Genomic DNA, 14,461 nt, shown 5'->3' with positions numbered 1-14,461 from the left:
CAACAGAAAGACAAATGAAGAAACTGATCCCATTCACAATTGCACCAAGAAGCATAAAATACCTAGAAACAAATCTAACCAAAGATGTAAAAGATCTGTATGCTGAAAACCATAGAAAGCTTATGAAGGAAATTGGAGAAGATATAAAGAAATGGAAAAACATACCGTTCTCATGGGTTGGAAGAATAAATATTGTCAAAATGTCAATACTACCCAAAGCTATGTACACATTCAATGCAATCCCAATCAAAATTGCATCAGCATTCTTCTCAAAGCTAGAACAAGCAATGCTAAAATTCATATGGAACCACAAAAGGCCCCGAAAAGCCAAAGTAATTTTGAAGAAGACCAAAGCAGGAGGCATCACAATCCCAGACTTTCACCTCTACTACAAAGCTGTAATCATCAAGACAGCATGGCATTGGCACAAAAACAGACACATAGACCAATGGAATAGAATAGAAACCCCAGAACTAGACCCACAAACATATGGCCAACTAATCTTTGACAAAGCAGGAAAGAATATCCAATGGAAAAAAGACAGTCTCTTTAACAAATGGTTCTGGGAGAACTGGACAGCAACATGCAGAAGATTGAAACTAGACCACTTTCTCACACCATTCACAAAAATAAACTCAAAATGGATAAAGGACCTGAATGTGAGACAGGAAACCATCAAAACCCTAGAGGAGAAAGCAGGAAAAGACCTCTCTGACCTCAGCCGTAGCAATCTCTTACTCGACACATCCCCAAAGGCAAGGGAATTAAAAGCAAAAATGAACTACTGGGACCTCATGAAGATAAAAAGCTTCTGCACAGCAAAGGAAACAACCAACAAAATTAAAAGGCAACTAACGGAATGGGAAAAGATATTTGCAAATGACATATCAGACAAAGGGCTAGTATCCAAAATCTATAAAGAGCTCACCAAACTCCACACCCAAAAAACAAATAACCCAGTGAAGAAATGGGCAGAAAACATGAATAGACACTTCTCTAAAGAAGACATCCGGATGGCCAACAGGCACATGAAAAGATGCTCAATGTCGCTCCTCATCAGGGAAATACAAATCAAAACCACACTCAGATATCACCTCACGCCAGTCAGAGTGGCCAAAATGAACAAATCAGGAGACTATAGATGCTGGAGAGGATGTGAAGAAACAGGAACCCTCTTGCACTGTTGGTGGTAATGCAAACTGGTGCAGCCGCTCTGGAAAACAGTGTGGAGGTTCCTCAAAAAATTAAAAATAGACCTACCCTATGACCCAGCAATAGCACTGCTAGGAATTTACCCAAGGGATACAGGAGTACTGATGCGTAGGGGCACTTGTACCCCAATGTTTATAGCGGCACTCTCAACAATAGCCAAATTATGGAAAGAGCCTAAATGTCCATCAACTGATGAGTGGATAAAGAAATTGTGGTTTATATATACAATGGAGTACTACGTGGCAATGAGAAAGAATGAAATATGGCCCTTTGTAACAATGTGGATGGAACTGGACAGTGTTATGCTAAGTGAAGTAAGTCATACAGAGAAAGACAGATACCGTATATTTTCACTCTTATGTGGATCCTGAAAAACTTAACAGAAACCCATGGGGGAGGGGAAGGAAAAAAAAAAAAAAAGAGGTTAGAATGGGAGAGAGCCAAAGCATAAGAGACTCTTAAAGACTGAGAACAAACTGAGGGTTGGTGGGGGGGAGAGGGAGGGGAGGGTGGGTGATGGCTATTGAAGAGGGCATCTTTTGGGATGAGCACTGGGTGTTATATGGAAATCAATTTGACAATAAACTTCATATATTAATATAAATAAATAAAAATTTAAAAAAGAATAAAAGAAAGGATTGTGTTAATGGAAAGTGAGATATAAGTGTTTTGAATAAAATATATCATAATGTGATATGATATATATATGAGATCATTCCAATTTTTTAGCCTAAAGTATTATTTTTGCAAAAGAAATCACAGAGGATTTAAAACAAAAAAATCCTTCAAGAAATAGACAAATAATGGATAAAGGTTAAGAAAACAACCACTTGCTACTTAACACATTATAGCATGCACCTCTATTTCAGATATTCTACATACCCAATTTTGGCTTATAACCAAATTTTCTTAATTGCAACAGTAAACTGTTAGACAAATTATGCATGTATTAAAAAATAAACCTTTGCAAATGTTAGGTACAAATAGTTTGATTGTTATTATGTGCAAATTGTGGAAATAGTCATTTGAAGCAATTTTATTGCTGAATCATCTCTGTTTGGAAGATATTAAAAAAGTACTGGGAAATATATGAAATGATGTTTCTATAATTGTCCCTAGAAACTCACACTTGGCTGTAATGATATGAACCACGATTAACCTTATTAATATAATTAGCAAGTAACTTAAATATAATACACAGCTTTCTCAGAAGAATTAATTTACTTCAGTATTTTTTAAAAAATGGGCTTTTTAAAGACCTAGTAGCAAACATATAATATTTCTTAACGGAATTTAAATATTGGCACAATTGTTGTAACATAGTAGGATAACTATAGAAGTTGAAAATATGAAGTTAAAAGTTACAGTATAGATATGAAGCACAGTAGTTATAGTTTTTTTTTTAATGTTTATTTATGAGCCATCACAAGTGGGGGAGGGGCAGAGAGAGGACAGAGGATCAGAAGCAGGCTTTGCACTGGCAGCAGTGAGCCCAACATGAGGCTCTAACTCATGAACAGTGAGATCATGACCTGAACTGAAGTCAAAGGCTCAACTGAATGTGCCACCAAGGTGCCCCTTGTAGTTATAATTTTTGTTTAAGTCCTGGAATCCTAACATAACACATAGGATTAAAAATAACACAATGTATGTTCCATTCCCCTTGGACATATTCTCTTACTGTGTTTCTTCTTAGTGCATGCAATAGCACATAAATTTTGACATATTCCAAACAGACCAAGAAACTACTTGTTGTCACAATGAGTAAGTAGTCTGCTACCCAAAGTTAAGAGTATTTTCTTAGATATTAAATCAGTCCTCCCTCAATGGATTGGAAATTTTATTATAGTGAAATGAACAGGTTTGGTAACCCTGGTTAATCTTGCAATTAAATGTACCTGGATCATAAAGGACTATAATCCTTCTAAAAAAGTGGGTAAATTCGGCAACATACTGCCCACTTATTTAACTAGTACGACATAAGCATTTTCATAAAATACATAAATGGGATGAAAACTCTAGTTTAAAATATAAATGAAATCAGTGGAACCCTATGCTTTTCAATATTTATAAACCACATGATCATGAATAAAATTGAACAAGATCTTACAAATATAAATGTATAACTTGCAGGAGGTATCTAATATTATACAAGGATTCTTACTGAGAATTATTCTTAAAATAATACACCACATTATGCTATTTAAGAGGTCTCAAAATTTTAATATAATTTCAGACTGTAAAAAGGAGGAAAATTCTTAGCTAATCATTATCAATGTCCAAACGTTAAATGTGGGGGCACCTGGGTGGCTCAGTCGGTTGAGCGTCCGACTTCAGCTCAGGAAATGATCTCACAGTTCGTGAGTTCGAGCCCCACATAGGGCTCTGTGCTGACAGCTCAGAGCCTGGAGCCTGCTTCCAATTCTCTCTGTGTATTATATTTAAGTTCTTAAATATAAGTTACTTAAATTAAGCTGTATATTATATTTAAGTTACTTACTAATTATATTAATAAGTTTAATCATGGTTCCTATCTTTACAGCCAAGTGTGAGTTTCTAAGGACAATTATAGAAACATCATTTCATATATTTCCCAGTACTTTTTAATATCTTCCAAACAGAGACAATTCCCTCTCTCTGTGTCCCTTTGCCCCTCCCACTCTGTCTCTTTCTCTCAAAAATAAATAAACGTTAATTTTTTTTTAAATGTGTTGTCTGGTGAAAAGTCATACATACATACCACTGGGGTAAGTATAAAGAAATAGCATTATTTTTAGCACTTGGTAAAACTCAAAGATAACCTTGAATTAGGAGATTCATAAGTAAAAGTTCATAAATAAAAGTTGAGAAGAATGGATCAGGCAATATCCTCCTGTGTTGAGTATGGCCTAGATTGAAGATAAACAAATTTCACTGCTATCTCAGAAATAGTTTTAGGGCATGTTAGGGAGGCTGTTTAAAATCAGATTATTGAAATAAAGCTTCCAGGAAAAAAATTTAAAAAGGAATTGTTCACCAGTATATACATGATTCAGGCCATCATACTGAAATCACATCCACCCAGAGCAAACCAATTAGTTAGTGGCCAACATATAGAAGACTGATCAAACCCAGCATTCCTTTGCATACTTCAGTCCAGTGGATGCAGTCCTTAACCAATTGATTCCAACACAAAACCCCGTGTGCAAAAACAAACCTATCATTACAAGTTCAGTATTCTATTCCAAGAATCTAGATTTAATTCCCTACTGTTCTTATGAAACACAAAACTACATTACTGAACATTTTTAAATGCGCTATAGTTTACAGATAAGATTTTTCTCTATTCTTCTCTGGGAAAACACCAAATGGTGGATGACGCTGGTGCTGCCGGAGGGCCTGGAGGACCCACAGCCCTGGAATGGGAGGCTGTGGTGGTTTCTGTGGAGGCTTCAGCAACGGCCTTCAGGCCTGGCCACAGCAGGGGGGGGGGGGGGAGGGGGGGGTCGTGGGCGGTAGGGGGTAGACCAAGGAGCTTGTGAAGGCAAGACCAAAGACAAGGAGTGGATTCCTGTCACCAAGCTGGCCTGCCTGGTCAAGGACATAAGATCTATCTCCTCCCTGCCCATCAAAGAATCTGAGATCATTGACTTTTTCCTGGGGGCATCCCTCAAACATGAGGTTTTTAAGATTATGCCTGTGCAAAAGCAGACCCGGGCTGGCCAGTGGACCAGGTTCAAGGCGTTTGTTGCCACTGGGGATTACAATGGACACCTTCGTTGGTCTGGGTGTTAAGTGCTCCAAGGAGGTAGCCACTGCGATCCGTAGGGCCATCATCCTGGCCAAGCTTTCCATTGTCCCCATGCGGTGAGGCTACTGGGGTAACAAGATCTGCAAGCCCCACAGTGTCCCTGCAAGGTGATGAGCCACTGTGGCTCTGTGCTGAGATGCCTCATCCCAGCCGCCAGAGGCACTGGCATTGTCTCAACCCCTGTGCCAAAGAAGTTGCTGATGATAACCGGTATTGAGGACTGCTACACCTCAGCCATGAGCTGTACTGCCATCCTGGGCAATTTCGCCAAGGCCACTTTTGGTGCCGTTTCCAAGATCTACATCTATCTCGCCCCTGACCTTTGGAAAGAGACTGTGTTCACCAAGTCTCCCTGTCAGGAATTCACTGACCATCTTGTAAAGACCCACACCAGAGTCTCAGTGCAAAGGACCCAGGCTCCAGCTGTGACCACCACATAGTTTTGTATAAGAAAAATAAAGTGAATTAAAGATTGTTAAAAAAAAAAAAAAAGAATGTTTTCTCTGTTGGGAATAAATCCTTAAGTGTCAGAACTTTATGGTCCATTGATTATAGAGGTCTATAATCCTCAATATTGCAGCCTCCACTATTCTATAATTGTTGCCATCAGGCAATTTTTTAACCCCTGCACCTGAGTCTCAAAAAGTACCAAGGAGAGAGAAATAGCTAAAAGTTCATGGGATATTCTGAAAAACAACATTGAAAAATAATAGGGCAATTTAATAGTATCCTGTAATTGGAAACCATTCACATTGTAACCTGTTTTGAAATATAAGCTTTTTGAGGGTAGGACTATGTCCTTTAAATGATAGCATATATTTGTATTTATATGAAACAAAAATAGTAATTTTAATATGTTGCTTTATTTATATATGAAATATAAGTATATAGTTTTATGTTTATATCTGCCTATTTATTATGAATGTTGGCTTTAGAACCAATACATTTCTGTGTCAAATAAGCACAGATGACACTTCGGTCTGTTTCACATCCCCATGGGCCTTGTGATGGCTTTCTGCATGGCACATAATGGTCTCTGTGACATTCAGGCTTGGATGTCATCCAACTTTTTAAAGCTAAATGTAGACAAGACTAAATTATTACTCATAGGGTCTCCTCAACATCAATCTTTATATTTCTTTTTAGTTCTTCCCTCTGACATCTAGTATATCCTCCTCAATGTCTCAGGGCTCATAACACTGAACTGATTTTAGATTCTGAGCTTTGTTTTTGATGTCCATATTAATCAGGTTGCAAAGTCATCTTATTATCATCCTAGAAGCCTTTCTAGGATATATCTCACTGAGTCTCCAAGGGACAGAAAAACCTTCAGATGTGCTTCCATTATTTCTTGCTAGGATTACCGTAATTCATTATATTCTGGCCTACCTGTCACCTCTACTCTTAGCTGCATAAAGCTACTGCAGACTCTGGTAATGTGTAAAGGCATACAAAAACTGGAATAACTGATCACATTACTTCAGTAAAGAGGAAATTCTGCTTGCCTCTAGGAAAGCTGTGGATTGTTTAAGCCTTTATTCCACACAAACATGACGGGTTTCTGAACTATAGTCAAGTGACTTGTTATCACTAATTGCTATTTTTCTTTAGGAAAAGTGCCAAGCATTGAAAGTATTCATTTCCAAAAGCAAATTTACCTCATAGAAAACATAATAGTTATGATCCTGAAAGGAGGAATAATTAACATCTTATAAATTGATTCCCATTTTTTGTGAACTTGGGAGAAGGGCTTATTATATAAAAGAATCTTGTTAAAAATCACATATTATTTTGTAATGCAAATAATCACTCCTATGTTTATCTGTACTGTAAATTTAAATGTTAGTAGTAGGATGTTAGGTTTAACAGTCAAGGAACACCTGCAATGATGCTGTAGAAATAATCACCTCTGTTTCAGTTGATTCTAAGCCATGAAAAAGTGCTGAAGGAGATCTTGCAATGCAGGGACAGATTTATAAGACTGTCTCTCATCTAGCCACTCACAGACATCGATCAAAGTGAACAATAAAACATACCTACATTCTATTTCAGATGTGATTAATTTGGGTACAGTATTTACATTTCTTCATTCTGGGCTTATTTTACTTTATTATTTTCCTTCATCCATGTCATGCTGTTCCAGTGTCAAAAGTCATTAGAAATCTCCTCTTTTTGTGACTAAATTGCTTTACTTCCCTTTATCTTCTATGTCAAAGCTGACATTGGAGGATCTTGAATGTAACAATATGGGTCTTTCTCCGCATCAAATCCATGATAGATAAACAAAATAGGAAGGCATAAGACATGCTACAAACTCCCCATGCCCATTCCTCTTACCTAATTCTTATGTTTATCAGTTCTACTGAAGGCACTTCCTATGGTAGACTTTCAATATTATATTAATATAGGCATGTTGTTATGCAACATTATTAAAAACACTTCCCTGGGTAATAAATCTGAAAAATGACAATACTTCCCAGGATCATCACTTGCTTTAGGAACTGGAATATAAGGCAAAAAGCAAAGTACATTATCTTCACTAATGTTCAGGACAGATGGTAAGGGGCCAGGGATGATGTTGAGGATAAGAAGAATTTTGAAACTAAAATATTCCTTGAGACAAAAAAAAAATATTGAGCTTCTCTTAAAAATCAATAATGATATATCATCTAAAAACACTACCTGTTATCCAATTTTTGAAATATTCTAAGTAGCAGGTAGATAGCAAATTTTGGAAAAGCAATCCTCTATAAAACTATTTTATCAAAATAAAGGTGAAAAGCTTCTGTAAGAGTAATAATCAGCACAGTGTCCTAAAGCAATGGAAATCTTATCCTTTGTAGCCTTAAATCCAGGTTCAATCTCTCCTCTTATTAATAGCACCCTTCAATGACTTCCTTACAGTCTCCAAAAAAGTAACAGTTTCAACAGTAAAAGCAGTGGCTACACCTTCCTTCACTATGAACTATGAGCTCCTCCATCTTCTACACCATCCTTGATTAGCAGGAAAGTTGTTATGTTTCCAAATTTCAGTTGATCATAAACACTTCCCCTCTCTACATGAGTCCAAGACATACATCCTAACATGTTTTGAGAATTCCTCACACTGAAAAGGGTTCTGAGTATAAGGACCGAACAGTTTTCTTTTCCTAAGACATGAAAAACTAGAAATCTTTATGTTGTAAACACATTTATAATGTCCACTCATTCATTTCTTCATTTATTAATAAAGCATTATTTATTGATACTAGAATATCTATAAGATAACCAAGTACATCTTTAAAGTACCATCAAAGAGCATCAAAAATATGAGAAAATCTCTAATGTTTAACATCTTATTCAAAATAGTCACCATGAAAGTTATCAAATTTGTATTAAGTGCAAACTTATTTTGTAGTTTCATATATCTTATTTTATTATTTTATTTTATTTTATTTTATTTTATTTTATTTTATTTTATTTATTTTTGAGAGAGTGAGACAAAGTGCAAGCCGGGGAGAGGCAGAGAGAGAGGGAGACACAGGATCTGAAGCAGGCTCCGGGCTCTGAACTGTCAGCACAGAGCCCAACACGGGGCTCGAACCCACGAACCGTGAGATCATGACCTGAGCCGAAGTTGATGCTCAACCGACTGAACCACCCAGGCGCCCCATCATATATTTTAAATAGTATTTGGTGAAGGAGAGCTCTACCCTCTTATCAATGCTTAGGGCTTCTAGAGTCTGTCTAGACCTGCAGACGCCATGCCAGGAGGTGGCATAATACTATGAATTAGATAGATGAGGTCCCTGTTCTCAAGAATGCTGTAAAAAAAAAAAAAAAAAAAAAAGTTAATAAATAAAGAGAATTACAGATTGTGGTAAGTGCCATCAGATAGTAATGGAAGATGAGGAACCTGACTTAGAGGCAGTGGTTATGAAGGCCTCTCTGAAAACAACATTTAAGCTGATAACTAATGGGTGATAATCAACTTTTCTTTCAAAGAGACGGGACAATAGCATCCTAGCAGTTTTAGAAGCCACAGTAAAAGTCCAATGAAAAGAAGGGGCTTGAAATGATCAAGAAAAAATAAATCAGAACAGCATGGTCAGAGTATATTGACTGAGTGAAGAAAGCGTCAAGAGGAATTTGGAGAGGGAGGCAGAAGAACAAATGAGGACCCATGAACTAAATAAAGCTGTGATAAGTAGTTCCAATATTGTTCTAATTGAAATGGAAACTACTGAAACAATTTAGCAAAAAAATCAGAGTGACATGATCTATGATCTTAACAAATCATTCTGGCTACTGAGTGTAGATTTGAGAAATAATACAGATGAGAGTCCTCAAGTTCTAGTTTGAAAAATTGAGTGGATAATTGTTTCTTAAGAAACAATAAAACTTCTGAGATAAGGAGTCAGAAGGAAGAAGATAAATGAAATAAGGAACAAAATACAAAATTTTCTTTTGGACTAATTAAGTTTGAAAAGTTCATGAAAAGATATCAAGTACGTAGTTTGAATATAGAAGTCTGGAATTTAAAGATGTCAAAGCTTAAAATATAAATTTGGGAGTCTATAGCATTTACAGTATATTTAAAACTAAAAGTTTGGAGGACATCATCTAGGAAGTAGGGTACAGCTAAAGAAAAGAAAATATGACCCAATCTCAAGGTACTCCATTCAGTAGTAGTTAGGAAAGGAGACTGATTATGAAGATAGGAGAAGAGGCAAGAGAAATGAAGATAAGTGATGAGAGTATTTCAAGAAGAAAAGAGTGGTCAAATGTTGTATGCTTGAAGAAAATAAGAGGTGAGAATTGTCCATCAGGCTTGGCTAATGGACCATGGCTGTCATTGGTATCAGAGACAAGGCATGGTGGACATAAAAATTGGAAGGAAGGTATGGTGTTAGATAATGAATTGTGCATGAGAAAGTGGAGATTAACAGGTTAGGTTTATTCCGTACACTGTGGAAGTGTTATTTCAAAGCAAAATACATTTAAGTGGAACTAAGAACTAAAGACAAATGTTACTGTAAAATATTAAATAATGGCACAAAGCAGAGAGTGCCTCTTTAACACACCTAGGCTGCCCAGTTCTGTACAGTACTTTAGGTTGATTTTTTAAGGATTAAAAAGTACAATGGGGCACCTGGGTGGCTCAGTTGGTTAAACGTCTGACTTTGGCTCAGGTCACAATCTCAGGGTTTGTGAGTTTGAGACCTGCATCGGGCTCTCTGCTGTCAGTGCAGAGTCTGCTTCAGATCCTCTGTCTCCTTCTTTCTCTGCCCCTCCCTCTCAAAAATAAATTTTAAAAAACATAAAAAAAGGAAATCTTTAAAAAAAAATACAAGAGTGAAAAGAGAACTTAAATTCATGTAATTTATTTTCAAGATAATAAAATATCAAGCAGTTCTTCATTCAGCTGCTCATTTAAGGATGAATAAGTAAACAAAAAGCACCTATAAACTATTTTTGCAAAAAAAAAATGTTCTGCAACGGAAAGAAGAAAATAAATATAGTGTGATATATATAGATGAAGAATTTATTAAACAATAATATAAAATTTTAGATGATAAGCACTGGGCACTCTCAAAAAAATGAAAATATTTTAAAAAGACGAAAGAAAAGAGACTGAATAAAAACTAAACCGAAGGATCTAAGAAAATACCTTGAGGAAAAAAAATCATGTCATCATAAAATTTAAATATTAGAAACAGTCAAATGAAGAATCAACAATGCTAAAAATTGAGCCTATGATGTGGAGAACAACCTTGAGAAAAGCACAGGCAAATATAAATTGGAAACACCAATCAGAAAAGGAGAGTATACAATTAAATCCAACAAATATTGAATCTGTGTATCTGAAGAAGAGAATGAAATAGAAAAATATGCTCAACTGCATAACAAGTACAAGCCTGTTTGTAAGTATGGGTTTTCCAATTATACAACAATGCTTTCACCTAAGATTCTTTCCACAAATAAGTTTGTACCCATTTTAAGTAGGCTCCTCATGCAGCATGGAGTCCAAGGCAGGGTTTGAACTCACAACCCTGAGATCAAGACCTGAGCTGAGATCAAGGGTTGGACGCTTAACTGACTGAGCCACCTATCTACCTTGTGGCTGGCTATATTTAGGTAGCAAGAACTGACTGCAGTTTTATAGCTCAGAAAAAAAGGTATTTGTAAAGCAGGTGACCTCTCCCTCTTTTTCAGTTGTCTTAATGGAAAGATAGGATTAATCAAAATTTAAAATTCCAAATTAAAACATAATTGAGCTAGTAACTTCCCTGCCCTATCTTGTCTTTATTGCTGGGTTAATATTTACTGTTGCTTATATCTAAATCTAAGATGATATGGTCTAAAACTGGAAATGCTGATAGCCCTTAGTTATTAAGAATATTATGGAAGAAGTAAATAGTAGACTTATTTTGGTTGGATAGTAACTGAAGATGACAGTACAGCCAGAGCTTCAGAGAATGCTTGCAATTCTTTTTCACCACAAAATAGTGGCTGAGAGAAAAAAAAAATTACATGTATGTATTTATAATATATAACAACACACATTTCTCCTATTTAGACAGGCAAAATATGCTAATATATTTGCAAATCTGTTTAAAATGGATATAATTTAGAAACTATGAACCATCAAAACTGACTCGAGAAAAACTAAATACACCAATAACAATGGAAAAAACAAAGAAAGTTGTCAACCATATCTCAGAAATATATTGGCAAATATTATTATAATTATTCTAAATCTATGAAGGAAAGCTTTCTATTAACTTATGATTTTATAGATCTAATGTCAAAGCCTTATAAAAATAACTAAACAAATTATATGTAAAGTTTATTTTTTAACATTAGGGTCAAAGTTCTTAATAAAACAATAGCACATAAATTTAATTATATATTAAAATATGATTCAAAGTGATTTTTAAAATATTCCGGTATTTCAAAGACTATTTATACATCCTTCAATAGGTCAGAGAATAAAACTATAAGATCACCTCAAAAAAGGTCTAAAATTTATAGGCTAAAATTCAAGATCCATTGTAGAATTAAAAGAAAAAATTAAATGCTATTTAAAAAGCAATATAAATCATCATTATGCTGAATCCACCAAAACCAGGAATAAGAAAAAAATTATACTTTCATATTACTTTACAAAAAGCTATTAAAGTAACTCAAGATGAACATAAAAACAACAAAATATATAAACATTGGAAATGAGAAGGACAAATTATCATCATTAGCAAATAACATTTTTATCTACCTAAAAAAAAAAAACAAAGAGAATCAAACCTTAAAAAATTAGAGTCCTTTATGATGATAGTAAAACTAACATTTGAAAAACAATTATTTTCTTATATACCAGTCAATGTCAAATATAAAATCTAATATGAAAATAATAATTCTCATTGGCCAAAAATATATAAAGATATCAAATTTCTCAAAATAAATGTAATAAAAAATCTATAGAAATATGTAGAGAAATAACATTAAATTAACTTAGGGAGATAATACAATATAAATGAAAATATAAAGCTCTGTTTTTAAAAAGGCAGAACTATAAACTTGCCAAATGGTAATTCTAATCCAAATTTCAATAGAATCTTTTGGAGGAAACTTGCAAACAAATGTGTATAGTGTTTTATGAAAAATAAATTAGATAAGCAAAGACTGAAAAAAACTATATTTACCTTAACATGTATGAAAATCTAGAGAAATTTAACAATTCAATATAGTGATGTTTATAAAGAAATAAAGCAATGGAATAGAAAACAAAATTCAAGAAAACTAGAATAATACCCTTAATATTTAGTATCATAGAAAATCAATACCTCAAATCAATATCAATACTTAAAATCTCAGGAAAATGATGCAGTTTTAGAAACTAGACTATAATTTGGGACAACTGTGAAGTAAATTCCTTTTGCTTTGTTTCACAATTTTAACATAGATTTCAATATAGTATTTTAGCCTTAACATTCCACTTTTTAGGAATTCAAGAATCAAAACACATTGTAAGTTCAAAATATATATCTTAGTGTTATTAGTAAAAAAATGAATTAAAATATGTTGACTAAATGTATTACTGTACATAAATATTGACAACAGTTAATGTGATTTTGTAGAACATTTATGCAGTTTCATTCCATTTACATTGAATGAAAAAGGCACATTTAAAAAAAAGAAATTTTTTTTCTAGCTAGTGTGTTTGAATGATGGTTTTTATTTTTGTGACACACTGGATTTGATATAATTAGCATCTGAGAAAAATAAATAATTATATACTATTACTTGTTTTTAACATAAGCATTCCAACCCAGGATTCACCATTTATGACATATGTGATCTTGGGCAAATCAATTAACCTTGGGGAGTCTCAGTTCCTTCAACTAATAGTAAACAAACAAACAAGGCTAAAATTCAAGTTCCATTCCAGAATTTAAAAAATTAAGTGTTATTAATTTTTTATACATGCAATAATACATGTGTAATGTATACTGTGTCATGAGGATTTATTAATAGAAAACACCATTTTATATAATTCTATGGAGAAGTATCTGATATGCAAAATGAGATAATTAAAATATGGGGGATATATATAACCTGAAAATGATAATTTTTCTATATTAACTTGACTGTATTAAATTTGGAAAAGAAATATGTAGTAGGGTACAGAAATGTGGGTGTTTTCAAAAAAGCTTTATGGACTTTTCTGAATTACATCAAGAAAAACTGCAAAGTTCTTTTAAAAAAACCTCAAGTGAACTTAATATCATTTGACATCAATATTAAAATACACACAAGGCATACAATTAAATTTATGTGGATGGGGTTCTTAGGGAAATAAATACATCGCAGTAAGCTTAAAACCTCAAAAAGTTGGAAAAAAAAACCCCTACTACCAGAAAGTCAAGTGATGATAAATTCACATATTTATGTAACAAAAGTTTGGTCCTAATGTCTTGGTTTAATAAGGACACTACTTTATAAACCTTTGTCCACAGATTGTACATTTGTAAGATATACATGTCTTTACCTCTGTCATAATATGTTAAGGAAGAAAATGTTTAGGGAAGTGGTTTTCGTTTTTTAATTTTTTTTTTAATGTTTATTCATTTTTGAGACAGAGAGAGACAGATCATGAATGGGGGAAGGTCAGAGAGAGAGGGAGACACAGAATCCGAAGCAGGCTCCAAGTTCTGAGCTGTCAGCACAGAGCCCAACGCGGGGCTCGAACTCACGGACCGCGAGATCATGACCTGAGCTGAAGTCGGCCGCTTAACCAACTGAGCCAGGCGCCCCATCATTTTTTAATTGCCTTTATGATGAGCTGTGCTTCTTTGATGGAACCAAAATTTTTGAGGGTTGGCACAGACCAAGGATGAGAAGAAATAAATTGGTTGTCAATCTTACCCAAGTGCGCGTCATAGTTACTTTCCCAGTCGCCCGCAGCCACGGCCCGATGCA

The 14,461-nt window shown here is 34.5% G+C and overlaps 1 pseudogene; it reads left to right on the top strand.

Annotated features, from left to right (window-relative positions):
* The first annotated feature begins 4,559 nt into the window (after positions 1-4,559).
* LOC102956856 lies at positions 4,560-5,442 on the top strand (annotated as a pseudogene).
* The last annotated feature ends 9,019 nt before the right edge of the window (positions 5,443-14,461 follow it).

This window comes from Panthera tigris, chromosome B2 (genome assembly GCF_018350195.1).
Source record: "Panthera tigris isolate Pti1 chromosome B2, P.tigris_Pti1_mat1.1, whole genome shotgun sequence".
Lineage (NCBI taxonomy): Eukaryota > Metazoa > Chordata > Mammalia > Carnivora > Felidae > Panthera > Panthera tigris.
The sequence above is the reverse complement of the archived record's forward strand: the minus strand, read 5'-3'. Positions and strand labels throughout refer to the sequence as shown.